Genomic DNA, 17,292 nt, shown 5'->3' with positions numbered 1-17,292 from the left:
GAGGCACCTCTAGCTAAATAGAAAAGGATAGGACAGAGTACTAAGCGGTCAGTATTAAAACCCTAAAAATATCCACAGCAGATAATACAAAAATACCACATCTAACTAAAGACATGGAATGTATATCTGCATCTCCTGAGAATCCAACATGACTGAAAAAATCCAAATACAGTCTAAGCTGGACAAAAAACACAATGAATTGCACTGAATTGTAAAACACACAGCATGTGTACTGCAGAGACAAAAACCAGAAACTTATCTTAGCTGAATTGGCAGCAGAGCAGGAGGAACCAGACAGAGATGTAACACCTCCAAGAACAATGGACAACTGGCAAGGGCTAATAGATCCTGCACACCTAAATAGCCCAGTCAGAGCTGCAATCAGCAGAAACACCTGCCCAGGATTGCAACCCAGAGGCAACTGCACTACCACCAACAACCACCGGAGGGAACCCAAGAGCAGAATTCACAACAGTACCCCCCCTTGAAGAGGGGTCACCGAACCCTCACCAGAGCCCCCAGGCCGATCAGGACGAGCCAGATGAAAGGCACGGACCAAATCAGCAGCATGGACATCAGAGGCAAAAACCCAAGAATTATCCTCCTGGCCATAACCCTTCCATTTGACAAGGTACTGAAGCCTCCGCCTCGAAAAGCGAGAATCTAAAATCTTCTCCACCACATACTCCAACTCCCCATGAACCAACACAGGGGCCGGAGGATCCGCAGAGGGAACAACGGGCACCACATATTTCCGCAATAAAGATCTATGGAAGACATTATGGATAGCAAAAGAGGCCGGAAGGGCCAATCGAAAAGACACCGGATTATAATCTCAGAAATCCTATAAGGACCAATAAACCGAGGCTTAAACTTAGGGGAAGAAACCTTCATAGGAACATGACGGGAAGACAGCCAGACCAGATCCCCAACCCGAAGCCGGGAACCAACACACCGACAACGGTTAGCAAAACGCTGAGCCTCCTCCTGAGACAACACCAAATTGTCCACCACATGAGCCCAAATCTGCTGCAACCTGTCAACCACAGAATCCACACCAGGACAGTCAGAAGGCTCAACCAAGGTAGCTGAACTAGCCCGATTATTAAGGGCAAACTCGGCCAATGGCAAGAAAGCCACCCAATCATCCTGATCAGCAGACACAAAGCATCTCAAATAAGTTTCCAAAGTCTGATTAGTTCGCTCGGTCTGGCCATTTGTCTGAGGATGAAATGTGGAAGAAAAAGACAAATCAATGCCCAGCCTAGCACAAAAGGCCCGCCAAAACCTAGAAACAAACTGGGAACCTCTGTCGGACACAATATTCTCCGGAATACCATGCAAACGAACCACATGCTAAAAAAACAACGAAACCAAATCAGAAGAGGAAGGCAATTTAGGCAAAGGCACCAAATGAACCATCTTAGAGAACCGGTCACAAACAACCCAGATAACCGACATCCTCTGGGAAACCGGAAGATCTGAAATAAAATCCATAGAAATATGCATCCAGGGCCTCTCAGGGACCAGCAAAAGCAAAAGCAACCCACTAGCACGGGAACAACAAGGCTTGGCCCGTGCACAAGTCCCACAGGACTGCACAAAAGAACGCATATCACGCGACAAAGAAGGCCACCAAAAGGACCTACCAACCAAATCTCTGGTATCAAAAATACCACGATGGCCAGCCAACAGAGAACAATGAACCTCAGAAATCACTCTACTAGTCCATCTATCAGGAACAAACAGTTTCCCCACTGGACAGCGGTCAGGTTTGTCAGCCTGAAATTCCTGAAGAACCCGTCGTAAATCAGGGGAAATGGCAGAAAGGACCACCCCTTCTTTCAGAATACCGACCGGTTCAAGGACCTCAGGAGAATCAGGCAAAAAACTCCTAGAGAGGGCATCAGCCCTCCGTTCTTAATATTCTTAGAACCCGGAAGATACGAGACCACGAAATCAAAATGGGAAAAAAACAGGGACCATCGAGCCTGTCTAGGATTCAGCCATTTGGCAGACTCGAGGTAAACCAGATTTTTATGATCGGTCAAGACCACAATACGGTGCTTAGCTCCCTCAAACCAATGTCGCCATTCCTCAAATGCCAACAACTCCCGATTGCCGACATCATAATTGCGTTCAGCAGGCGAAAACTTATGGGAAAAGAAGGCACACGGTTTCATCAAGGAACCAACAGAATTCCTCTGAGACAAAACGGCCCCTGCCCCAATCTCAGAAGCGTCAACCTCAACCTGAAATGGAAGAGAAACATCCGGTTGACGCAACACCGGGGCAGAAGTAAATCGGCATTTAAGCTCCTGAAAGGCAGAGACAGCCGCAGAGGACCAATTCGTCACATCAGCGCCTTTCTTCGTCAAATCGGTCAAAGGTTTAACCACACTGGAGAAGTTAGCAATGAAACGGCGATAAAAATTAGCAAAGCCCAAAAATTTCTGAAGGCTCTTCACGGATGTGGGCTGAATCCAATCATGAATGGCCTGAACCTTAACCGGATCCATCTCTATAGATGAGGGAGAGAAAATGAAGCCCAAAAAAGAAACCTTCAGCACTCCAAAGAGACACTTAGACCCCTTCACAAACAAAGCATTATCACGCAGGATCTGAAATACCATCCTGACCTGTTCCACATGAGACTCCCAATCATCGGAAAAAATTAAAATGTCATCCAAATATACAATCATGAATTTATCAAGATAAGTCCGGAAGATATCGTGCATGAAGGACTGAAAAACAGATGGAGCATTAGAGAGTCCGAATGGCATCACAAGGTATTCAAAATAGCCTTCGGGCGTATTAAACGCAGTTTTCCATTCATCACCCTGCTTAATATGAACAAGATTATATGCCTCCCGAAGGTCAATCTTCGTAAACCAACTAGCCCCCTTAAACCTAGCAAACAAATCGGAAAGCAAAGGTAAAGTGTATTGAAACTTGACCGTGATCTTATTCAAGAGGCGATAATCAATACAGGGTCTCAAGGAGCCATCCTTCTTAGCAACAAAAAAAAATCCCGCTCCCAACGGTGAAGAAGATGGCCGAATATGCCCTTTCTCCAAAGACTCCTTAACATAACTCCGCATGGCGGTATGTTCAGGCACAGACAGGTTGAAAAGTCGGCCCTTAGGAAACTTACAGCCTGGAATCAAGTCAATAGCACAATCACAGTCCCTATGCAGTGGAAGGGAACTGGACTTGGGCTCATCGAATACATCCTGAAAATCAGACAAAAACTCTGGAATTTCAGAAGAGGAAGAAGAGGAGATTGACATCAAAGGAACGTCATTATGAACCCCCTGACAACCCCAACTAGTCACAGACATAGACTTCCAATCCAACACAGGATTATGTACCTGCAACCATGGAAAACCCAGCACAATAGCATCATGCAAATTATGCAACACCAGAAAACGACAATCTTCCTGATTGGCTGGCGCCATGCACATGGTCACCTGTGTCCAAAACTGGGATTTATTTTTTGCCAAAGGTGTAGCATCAATGCCCCTTAAATGAATAGGGTTCTGCAAAGACTGCAAGAGGAAACCACAACACCTGGCAAACTCAAAGTCCATTAAGTTCAAGGCGGCGCCTGAATCCACAAACGCCATGACAGAAAATGATGACAATGAGCAGATCAAGGACACAGATCACAGAAATTTAGGTTGTACAGTACTGATGGTAACTGAACTAGTGATCCTCTTAGTACGCTTAGGGCAGACTGAAATGACATGAGAAGCATCGTCACAATAAAAACACAACCTATTCTGACGTCTGAATCCTTGTTGTTCCGTTCTAGACAGAATCCTATCACACTGCATTGGCTCAGGCACCTGCTCTGAGGACAACGCCACAGCACGCACGGTTCTGCGCTCCCGCAAGCGCCGATCAATCTGAATGGCCAGAGACATAGAATCACTCAGACCGAAAGGCGTGGGAAACCCCACCATAACATCTTTAACAGATTCAGAAAGACCCTTTCTGAAAATTGCCGCCAAAGCATCATCATTCCATTTAGTCAACACAGACCATTTTCTAAATTTCTGACAATACAATTCTGCTGCTTCTTGACCCTGAGACAGGGCCAACAAGGTCTTCTCCGCTTGATCCACAGAATTTGGTTCATCATATAATAATCCTAAAGCCTGAAAAAAGGCGTCTACATTAAGCAAGGCCGGATTCCCAGATTCCAGGGAAAATGCACAATCCTGAGGATCGCCACGCAGCAGGGAGATGACAATTTTAACCTGCTGAATGGGATCACCAGAGGATCGAGGTCTCAGAGCAAAAAACAGTTTACAGTTGTATGTAAATCTCAAAAACTTGGACCTGTCCCCAAAAAACAAATCAGGAGTAGGAATCCTAGGCTCTAAAACCGGAGTCTGAACAATATAATCAGAAATACCCTGTACCCTAGCAGCAAGCTGGTCTACACGAGAAGCTAATTCCTGAACATCCATGCTAGCACAAGACTCCTCAGCCACCCAGAGAAAAAGAGAGCAGGAAAGACAAAGTAGGCTACAGAAAAAAAAATGGCTCAACACCTTTCTTCCCTTCTTCTGAGATGCATTTAACTCATTGTTGGCCAGTTGTTATGATCAGGTGACCTTGGAGCCGCATGAGACTTTCTCTGGAGTAGGTGGAACCTGTACTGACTGCAAACCCTAAACTGACACCGCAACTAGAAGTAGCCGTGGGGTGTACCTAACACATCCTAGACACCTCGACACAGCCGGAGGACTAAATACCCCTATAGATGGAAATGGGAATTCTATCTTGCCTCAGAGCAGAACCCCAAAGGATAGGCAGTCCCCCACAAATATTGACTGTGAATATAAGAGGAAAGACACACACAGGCAGAAAACAGGATTTAGCAAAAGAGGCACCTCTAGCTAAATAGAAAAGGATAGGACAGAGTACTAAGCGGTCAGTATTAAAACCCTAAAAATATCCACAGCAGATAATACAAAAATACCACATCTAACTAAAGACATGGAATGTATATCTGCATCTCCTGAGAATCCAACATGACTGAAAAAATCCAAACACAGTCTAAGCTGGACAAAAAACACAATGAATTGCACTGAATTGTAAAACACACAGCATGTGTGCTGCAGAGACAAAAACCAGAAACTTATCTTAGCTGAATTGGCAGCAGAGCAGGAGGAACCAGACAGAGATGTAACACCTCCAAGAACAATGGACAACTGGCAAGGGCTAATGGATCCTGCACACCTAAATAGCCCAGTCAGAGCTGCAATCAGTAGAAACACCTGCCCAGGATTGCAACACAGAGGCAACTGCACTACCACCAACAACCACCGGAGGGAACCCAAGAGCAGAATTCACAACAGATATATTCCTGATCTGGAGTGGCGATATTGATTCCCTCTTATCGTGTTACCAGACAATTAAGCAAAGTCTGGAGAAATTGACTTTTACCATACAGAATGATCAGACTACAATTTCTTTCCTGGATACCCAAGTTTTTATCAACGAGAATAGATCACTGTCTACAGATCTTTTTGTAAGATCAACAGACAAAAGTAGTTTGTAACATTTCACTAGTTGCCATCCACAGCATATTAAAAAATCAATCCTGAGATCACAATATCATAGAATCAACCAGATTGTGTCAGACCCTATTCAACGTACTGCACGTCTCTAGGACATGGTCTCTGAATTTCGGGACCGTGGATATCCTGATTCATATCTTTCCTCTTCTCCGAATACTACACTATCAACTATGCCACGGACCAGTTCCCGTAGGATGGCCTTTGTTAATACTTATCATCCCTTCATGAAGGTATTTCAGAAAATCATTCATAGGCATTGGTCACTCCTTGGTAATTCCTATCTGGATATTTCTGAATTTCAGATTCCTCCACTTATCTGTCATAACTTAAGACATCTCCAAGTTTATGCAACCTATTGGTTCGAGATGACATTGGTAGCTCACGGATAAGTACCACACAAAAATTCCTTACTTCTCCATGTAAAGGAACATTTCCTTGTTTGCACTGTCTTCAGTGCTCTAATATTACTAAAGGTGATACATTTTAACATATTTACTACTGACCTTGTAGGGGGCATACAGAGCAGAATTTCAATATTTGCAGAAGACACTAAACTCTGCAGGGTAGTCAATACAGGGGAGGACAATTTTATATTACAGGATGATTTATGTAAATTAGAAGCTTGGGCTGATAAATGGCAAATGAGCTTTAATGGGGATAAATGTAAGGTCATGCACTTGGGTAGAAGTAATAAGATGTATAACTATGTGCTTAATTCTAAAACTCTGGGCAAAACCGTCAATGAAAAAGACCTGGGTGTATGGGTGGATGACAAACTCATATTCAGTGGCCAGTGTCAGGCAGCTGCTACAAAGGCAAATAAAATAATGGGATGCATTAAAAGAGGCATAGATGCTCATGAGGAGAACATAATTTTACCTCTATACAAGTCACTAGTGCGACCACACTTAGAATACTGTGCACAGTTCTGGTCTCCGGTGTATAAGAAAGACATAGCTGAACTGGAGCGGGTGCAGAGAAGAGCGACCAAGGTTATTAGAGGACTGGGGGGTCTGCAATACCAAGATAGGTTATTACACTTGGGGCTATTTAGTTTGGAAAAACGAAGGCTAAGGGGTGATCTTATTTTAATGTATAAATATATGAGAGGACAGTACAAAGACCTTTCTGGTGATCTTTTTAATCATAGACCTGAGACAGGGACAAGGGGGCATCCTCTATGTCTGGAGGAAAGAAGATTTAAGCATAATAACAGATGCAGATTCTTTACTATAAGAGCAGTGAGACTATGGAACTCTCTGCCGTATGATGTTGTAATGAGTGATTCATTACTTAAATTTAATAGGGGACTGGATGCCTTTCTGGAAAAGTATAATGTTACAGGGTATATACACTAGATTCCTTGATAGGGCGTTGATCCAGGTAACTAGTCTGATTGCCGTATGTGGAATCAGGAAGGAATTTTTTTCCCCAAGGTGGAGCTTACTCTTTGCCACAAGGGTTTTTTTGCCTTCCTCTGGATCAACATGTTAGGGCATGTTAGGTTAGACTATGGGTTGAACTAGATGGACTTAAAGTCTTCCTTCAACCTTAATAATTATGTTACTATGTTACTATGTATTCACACACCCCAAATCTGGTAAAAGTTTTTCCATCCCCAGTTTTTATAGCTGCGATTCTTCTTGGTCTAGGATATGTTGGCAGCATATCTAGGATCGCATATCACAACACAAGTCAACGATTTGTTGCAAAAAGGTGATGCTACCCAAACCAGCACAATTCATTTCCCATAATCATAATGTCTCACAATTGCGGTAAAAGGGAATGGAGAACATACCTCTAGCTAGAAGAGGTGGGAACCAAATTTTTAAACTAAAAGAGAGGGAGACTTATTGGATCTATACTCTCCAAACCCTGGAACAATATGGCCTCAATAGGCAGTATGAGATCTTCCATTGAATTTTTGTCATAGGGTCTATTTAGGTGTCTTTAGAAGAGTCTGTGGTACTCTCTTCTTCTTCGTTATTACATACATCAATGGTTGTCTAAATGCAAGCTTTTAGATATATATGTGCTTGTTTATATACAGTATACATATATGTATTTATGTATCAGATGTCCATAGGGTCAACTTATTTATTATATTCTCTCTTTTTTTCAGATTTAAACGCAGAAATCTTTCACTTTTCGGGTGCAGGTTGGTCTCAGATGTTGAAGGGGTTGCATTTCTGTTCCTTCTTCAAACCCTTTTTTACCTTTTTTGACACATTTATGTTCCTATTAAGTGTTCATACCTATCTAGTATACACAGATATATACAGTGAATTTCCGCACATAGGCGGATATTGTACGCCTTGAAGCTTTACACATACAAATTCATTATGTACTTACTCCATATCATCACTTCTGTTTAGCCCCACTTTTGGCTTTATTCCTCTATTACGCTTACAGGCGTTACATAGTAGCCTTGCGCTCGCGCTCACATCCTCATTCTTTACACCTTTACCCACTTCCGTCCTTACACTGCACATAGTGCCCCACTTCTGGCTCATCATTGGAGTTTTCGCGCATGTGCATTACAGATACACGCTCTCCACACAGTGTCCCACTTCCTGTCTTCACGTCACTCTGATGCTATAAATAGGTGCCGGAAACCATTCTATACACCTCTCCACTACAGCGCTTTATCCCTGCTTCCTATACGGCTTCATTTTCAGGTACTGTCTTTAATATTTTGGGCACAACGTTTTCTACCTCTCACCAGCTGGATTACTAACTGGAGTCCCCTTTATTTTCTTCACAGTCTATTTTCTTATTACCGCCATACAGGTAATTGCTGCACTTCAGTACTGGTTATTATATTGTTATTTTATATGTTTCCATAGATCTTTATCTGCTTCTCTCAGATAGTATTTTATAGAGCATATTGACGCTATGTTGACATTATGATTTTTTCCTGTTCCTATAGCTTCTGAGTTCTTTTTCTAAGATGAAGACTCCACCTACTTATATTGTATATTGAGTGTACATGTTATCTCATTATGTTTTGCCTTCTTGAGTTGTTATGTGTACATATGACCAGAAATGTATATTTGTTTGATTTTGCATTGATTTTGATATTGTAATATTTGTTGTAGATAATCACCTTGATAAAGGCAACAAGGCCGAAACATCGGTGTTGTATGACTAGTCATAAAATTAAATTTTTTTCTGGCATTCACAACAATTTGACCTCGGGTTTTCTATTTTATTATACCTAACCAGAGCACCAGATACACCAACACTGCCTAAGGGCACGAGAATCTCGTTAACACAAAACCGAAAATAAAGTTAAGGCTATGTTCACACGCTGCGGATTTTGCTGCGGATCTGCAGCTGCGGGTCCGCAGCAGTTTCCCATGCATTTACAGTACAATGTAAACCTATGGGAAACGCAATCCGCAGTGCACATGCTGTGGAAAAAAACTTGCGGAAACGCAGCAGTTTACATTCCACAGCATGTCAATTCTTTGTGCGGATTCTGCAGCGTTTTATACCTGCTCCATAATAGAAAACCGCAGGTGTAAAACCACAGGTGGAATCCGCACAAAATCCGCAATAAATCCGCAGGAAATCTGCAGGTAAAATGCAGTACCTTTTACCTGCGGTTTTCAAAAATCCGCTGCGGAAAAATCTGCAGACCTCAAAAAGACATGTGCACATACCCTAAGAAACAACAACAAGACGGATTTCATCAACCAAGGTATCATTTTACTCATTATAACGACGCCGCTCTGACACTGTGTGTAGGTTACTATGCACAATCCTGCTGACAGGTTCCCTTTAAGGGGTTAAGGAATATGGTGCATGATACTGAAGCATTATGCTGCATATAAAGCTGTTTTGCATGTATCTGAAGGGAGAGTTCAACCAAACTATCCCAGTCAGCAATGGATAGGAATGTTTAAGTAGCCAATAATTGTATAGTCACTTTAGCTGTTGTGTTTGTTTATAAGGGGGATGAGCATTTCACTCCTCCAAGTGAACAAACACTTTGGTCCCAATTCATCATTGTTATTTTTCCACATTTCTGGAGTAATTTGCTTTTTAGTGGCTTTCATATCTGTGCCTTATTCTCTATAGGTTATGTGCTACTTTTTAAGTTGTCTTTTTTTTGTTTGTTTTTTCCTTGACAATTTGGCTTAGCTAGATGATTTAGACGTATACATGAAATGGAACTTGGAATGTGTAAAATGTTGCATTTTATTGGGTCATCTCACTCCGGTCTCTGCCTAGACTGAGGTTTATGGAGAAGTTTTCAATTTGGAGCATTTTTGTGACATTTTAAAGCATATGCAAACTTTCATGTAAAACAGTCACAAAAACTGGTTGAAGATAAAAATATATAGAATTTTTGATTTTTTGAAAATTGCTCAAGCAGTTTTTGCATTTGGAGCAAAAAAACAGTGAACACCGCAAGACAAAAAAATGAAACTGACTCAAATAAATAGCAAGTGATGACTCGGGCCCCATGAGTGGCTTTGTATGGAGTTTTCATAGTATAGTTCTCTGTTTATACCATATATTGTTGATTGTGAGCCCTCACAGGCACACAGGCAGGGTCCTCTCTCCTCCTGTACCAGTTGTGACCTGTATTGTTTAAGATTATTGTACTTGTTTTTATTATGTATACCCCTCCTCCCATGTAAAGCGCCATGGAATAAATGGTGCAATAATAATAATAATAAAAAACTAGATGGGCATTTCCTGAAGGAAATACATGGTGCTTGAACAGCGCTGCCAGCTTTACAGCAGCACTTTTCACAAACGGGACCAGGGGGGCCACTTACTTTTCCACACCCGGGACCGGGGCGCACTTACTTTTGCACACGGGGCCGGGGGCGCACTTACTTTTGCACACGGGGCCGGGGGCGCACTTACTTTTGCACATGGGGCCGGGGGCGCACTTACTTTTGCACACGGGGCCGGGGGCGCACTTACTTTTGCACACGGGGCCGGGGGCGCACTTACTTTTGCACACGGGGCCGGGGGCGCACTTACTTTTGCACACGGGGCCGGGGGCGCACTTACTTTTGCACACGGGGCTGGGGGCGCACATACTTTTGCACACGGGGCCGGGGGCGCACTTACTTTTGCACACGGGGCCGGGGGCGCACTTACTTTTGCACATGGGGACGGGGGCGCACTTACTTTTGCACACGGGGCCGGGGGCGCACTTACTTTTGCACACGGGGCCGGGGGCGCACTTACTTTTGCACACGGGGACGGGGGTGCACTTACTTTTGCACACGGGGCAGGGGGCGCACTTACTTTTGCACACGGGGCCGGGGGCGCACTTACTTTTGCACACGAGGCCGGGGGCGCACTTACTTTTGCACATGGGGCCGCACTTACTTTTGCACACGGGGGCGCACTTACTTTTGCACACGGGGCCGGGGGCGCACTTACTTTTGCACACGGGGCCGGGGGCACACTTACTTTTGCACACGGGGCCGGGGGCGCACTTACTTTTGCACACGGGACCGGGGGGGCACTTACTTTTCACACACGGGGCCGGGGGGGCACTTACTTTTCACACATGGGGCCGGAGGGGCACTTACTTTTCACACACGGGGCCGGGGGGCACTTACTTTTCACACACATGGCCGGGGGGCACTTACTTTTCACACACGGGGCCGGGGGGCACTTACTTTTCACACATGAGGCCGGGGGGGTCACTTACTTTTCACACACGGGGCCGGGGGGCACTTACTTTTCACACACGGGACGAGAGGGTGTCATAGTCACTTTATTCTGATGTTTGACTTTGATAAATGATCATGTCCTAAAATGGACACCGTACATTTGCATAGCTGCCATCTTTGGAAGGTCAAGTTGGGGGTAATGGAAAGTTCGCCATTATTTCCTATGGGAAATTTTTTTTTTAAATGCGATTTAAATAAAATCTACATATCGGATCGACTATAAAAGTCATAGCACACATGTCCCCACCGAGGCCTTCGAAACGCAGACTGAACGGGGTCTCTGCGCCGAGCGGTTCGGGCCGCATTAATTGCGGAAAACGCGGAGAAGAATAATAATAATAACTAGATGGGCATTTCCTGAAGGAAATACATGGTGCTTGAACAGCGCTGCCAGCTACCAATGAACCTCAGGAGCATGTCTGGCATGCAGGGCCCTGCCCCAGGGTAGCCATTTTGGCATGCAGGAATCCTTTGTAGCCACTTTGGTGCACACAGCTTGTCGGTAGCCACCTTGGCCACATCCCCCTATATACAAACACCACTCATATATACAGACATCCCCTTATATTTAGACATCCCCCTTATATTCAGACATCCCCATTATATACAGACATCCCCCTTATATACAAACATCCCCCTTATATTTAGACATCCCCCTTATATTCAGACATCCCCCTTATATACAGACATCCCCCTTATATACAAACATCCCACTTATATACAGACATCCCCCTTATATACAGACATCCCCCTTATATAGAGACACCCCCCTTATATAGGGACAGCCCCCTTATACACAGACATCCCCTTATATAAAGACATCCCACTTATATACAGACATCCCCATTATATAAAAACATCCCCCTTATATACAGACATCCCCCTATATAGATATCCCCCTTACATACAGACATCCCCCTATATACAGACATCCCACTTATATACAGACATCCCCCTATATACAGACATCCCCCTTATATACAGACATCCCCCTATTTACAGACATCCCCCTTATATACAGACATCCCCCTATATACAGACATCCCCCTTATATACAGACATCCCCCTTATATACAGACATCCCCCTATATACAGACATCCCCTTATATACAGACATCCCTTATATACAGACATGCCCTTATATACAGACATTACCCTTATATACAAACATCCCCCTATATACAGACATCTCCCTTATAGACATCCCCCTTATATACAGACATCCCCCTATATACAGACATCTCCCTTATATACAGACATCCCCTTATATACAGACATCCCCCTATATACATACATCCCCCTATATAGACATCTCCCTTATATACAGACATCCCCCTATATACAAACATGCCCCTTATATACAGACATGCCCCTTATATACAGACATCCTCCTTATATACAGACATCCCCCTATATACAGACATCCCACTTATATATAGACATCCCCCCTTATATACAGACATCCCCCTATATACAGACACCACTCCTATATACAGACATCCCCCTATATACAGACACCACTCCTATATACTGACATCCCCCTATATACAGACACCACTCCTATATACAGACATCCCCCTATATACAGACACCACTCCTATATACAGACATTCCTCTATATACAGACACCACTCCTATATACAAACATCTCTCCTATATACAGACATCCCCTATATACAGACACCACTCCTATATACTGACATTCCCCTATATACAGACACCACTCCTATATACACACATCACTCTATATACAGACAGCACTCCTATATACAGACATCCCTCTATGTACAGACACCACTCCTATATACAGACATCCCTCTATATACAGACATCTCTCCTATATACAGACATCCCTCTATATACAGACACCACTCCTATATACAGACATCCCTCTATATACAGACATCTCTCCTTTATACAGATATCCCTCTATATACAGACACAACTCCTATATACAGACATCCCCCTATATACAGACACCACTCTTATATACAGACATCCCTCTATATACAGACACCACTCCTATATACAGACATCCCCCTATATACAGACACCACTCCTATATACAGACATCCCCCTATACACAGAAACCACTCCTATATACAGACATCCCCCTATATACAGACACCACTCCTATATACAGACATCCCTCTATATACAGACACCACTCCTATATACAGACATCCCTCTGTATACAGACACCACTCCTATATGCAGACATCCCACTATATACAGACACCACTCCTATATACAGACATCCCCCTATATACAGACACCACTCCTATATACAGACATCCCTCTGTATACAGACACCACTCCTATATACAGACATCCCTCTATATACAGACACCACTCCTATATACAGACATCCCTCTATATACAGACAGCATTCCTATATACAGACATCCCCCTATATACAGACACCACTCCTATATACATACATCCCTCTATATACAGACACCACTCCTATATACAGACATCCCTCTGTATACAGACACCACTCCTATATACAGACATCCCTTTGTATACAGACACCACTCCTATATACAGACATCCCTTTGTATACAGACACAACTCCTATATACAGACATCCCTCTATATACAGACACCACTCCTATATACAGACATCCCTCTGTATACAGACACCACTCCTATATACAGACATCCCTCTGTATACAGACACCACTCCTATTTACAGACATCCCTCTATATACAGACACCACTCCTATATACAGACATCCCCTATATACAGACACCACTCCTATATACAGACATCCCTCTGTATACAGACACCACTCCTATTTACAGACATCCCTCTATATACAGACACCACTCCTATATACAGACATCCCCCTATATACAGACACCACTCCTATATACAGACATCCCTCTATATACAGACACCAATCCTATATACAGACATCCCTCTATATACAGACACTACTCCTATGTACAGACATCCCCCTATATACAGAAACCACTCCTATATACAGACATCCCTCTGTATACAGACACCACTCCTATATACAGACATCCCTCTATATACAGACACCACTCCTATATAAAGACATCCCTCTATATACAGACACCAATCCTATATACAGACATCCCCCTATACACAGACACCACTCTTATATACAGACATCCCTCTATATACAGACACCACTCCTATATACAGACATCCCTCTGTATACAGACACCACTACTATATACAGACATCCCTCTATATACAGACACCACTCCTATATACAGACTTCCCTCTATGTACAGACACCACTCCTATATACAGACATCCCTCTATATACAGACATCTCTCCTATATACAGACATCCCTCTATATACATACACCACTCCTATATACAGACATCCCTCTATATACAGACATCTCTCCTTTATACAGATATCCCTCTATATACAGACACCACTCCTATATACAGACATCACCCTATATACAGACACCACTCTTATATACAGACATCCCTCTATATACAGACACCACTCCTATATACAGACATCCCGCTATATACAGACACCACTCCTATATACAGACATCCCTCTATATACAGACACCGCTCCTATATACAGACATCCCTCTATATACAGACACCACTCCTATATACAGACAATCCCCTATATACAGACACCACTCCTATATACAGACATCCCCCTATATACAGACACCACTCCTATATACAGACATCCCTCTAAATACAGACACCACTCCTATATACAGACATCCCCCTATATACAGACACCACTCCTATATACAGACATCCCTCTATATACAGACACCACTCCTAGATACAGACATCCCTCTATATACAGACACCACTCCTATATACAGACAATCCCCTATATACAGACACCACTCTTATATACAGACATCCCTCTATATACAGACACCACTCCTATATACAGACATCCCCCTATATACAGACATCACTCCTATATACAGACATCCCTCTATATACAGACACCACTCCTATATACAGACATCCCTCTATATACAGACACCACTGCTATATACAGACAATCCCCTATATACAGACACCACTCCTATATACAGACATCCCCCTATATACAGACACCACTCCTATATACAGACATCCCTCTAAATACAGACACCACTCCAATATACAGACATCCCCCTATATACAGACTCCTATATACAGGTCAGAGTTGTGGTTCACTTACTTTTCACACACGGGGCCGGGGGGGCACTTACTTTTCACACACGGGCCGGGGGGCAATTACTTTCACACACGGGGCCTGGGGGCACTTACTTTTCACACACGGGGCGGAACTTACTTTTCACACACGGGGCCGGGGGGCACTTACATTTCACACACGGGGCCGGGGGGCACTTACTTTTCACACACGGGGCCGGGGGGCACTTACTTTTCACACACGGGGCCGGGGGGCACTTACTTTTCACACACGGGGCCGGGGGGCACTTACTTTTCACACACGGGGCCGGGGATCACTTACTTTTCATATACGGGGACGGGGGGGCACTTACTTTTCACACATGAGGCCGGGGGGGGTCACTTACTTTTCACACACGGGGCCGGGGGGGCACTTACTTTTCACACACGGGACGAGAGGGTGTCATAGTCACTTTATTCTGATGTTTGACTTTGATAAATGATCATGTCCTAAAATGGACACCGTACATTTGCATAGCTGCCATCTTTGGAAGGTCAAGTTGGGGGTAATGGAAAGTTCGCCATTATTTCCTATGGGAAATTTTTTTTTTAAATGCGATTTAAATAAAATCTACATATCGGATCGACTATAAAAGTCATAGCACACATGTCCCCACCGAGGCCTTCGAAACGCAGACTGAACGGGGTCTCTGCGCCGAGCGGTTCGGGCCGCATTAATTGCGGAAAACGCGGAGAAGAATAATAATAATAACTAGATGGGCATTTCCTGAAGGAAATACATGGTGCTTGAACAGCGCTGCCAGCTACCAATGAACCTCAGGAGCATGTCTGGCATGCAGGGCCCTGCCCCAGGGTAGCCATTTTGGCATGCAGGAATCCTTTGTAGCCACTTTGGTGCACACAGCTTGTCGGTAGCCACTTTGGCCACATCCCCCTATATACAAACACCACTCATATATACAGACATCCCCTTATATTTAGACATCCCCCTTATATTCAGACATCCCCATTATATACAGACATCCCCCTTATATACAAACATCCCCCTTATATTTAGACATCCCCCTTATATTCAGACATCCCCCTTATATACAGACATCCCCCTTATATACAAACATCCCACTTATATACAGACATCCCCCTTATATACAGACATCCCCCTTATATAGAGACACCCCCCTTATATAGGGACAGCCCCCTTATACACAGACATCCCCTTATATAAAGACATCCCACTTATATACAGACATCCCCATTATATAAAAACATCCCCCTTATATACAGACATCCCCCTATATAGATATCCCCCTTACATACAGACATCCCCCTATATACAGACATCCCACTTATATACAGACATCCCCCTATATACAGACATCCCCCTTATATACGGACATCCCCCTATTTACAGACATCCCCCTTATATACAGACATCCCCCTATATACAGACATCCCCCTTATATACAGACATCCCCCTTATATACAGACATCCCCCTATATACAGACATCCCCTTATATACAGACATCCCTTATATACAGACATGCCCTTATATACAGACATTACCCTTATATACAAACATCCCCCTATATACAGACATCTCCCTTATATACAGACATCCCCTTATATACAGACATCCCCCTATATACATACATCCCCCTATATAGACATCTCCCTTATATACAGACATCCCCCTATATACAAACATGCCCCTTATATACAGACATGCCCCTTATATACAGACATCCTCCTTATATACAGACATCCCCCTATATACAGACATCCCACTTATATATAGACATCCCCCCTTATATACAGACATCCCCCTATAT

This window comes from Ranitomeya variabilis, chromosome 1 (genome assembly GCF_051348905.1).
Source record: "Ranitomeya variabilis isolate aRanVar5 chromosome 1, aRanVar5.hap1, whole genome shotgun sequence".
NCBI classification, from domain to species: Eukaryota; Metazoa; Chordata; class Amphibia; order Anura; family Dendrobatidae; genus Ranitomeya; species Ranitomeya variabilis.
The sequence above is the reverse complement of the archived record's forward strand: the minus strand, read 5'-3'. Positions refer to the sequence as shown.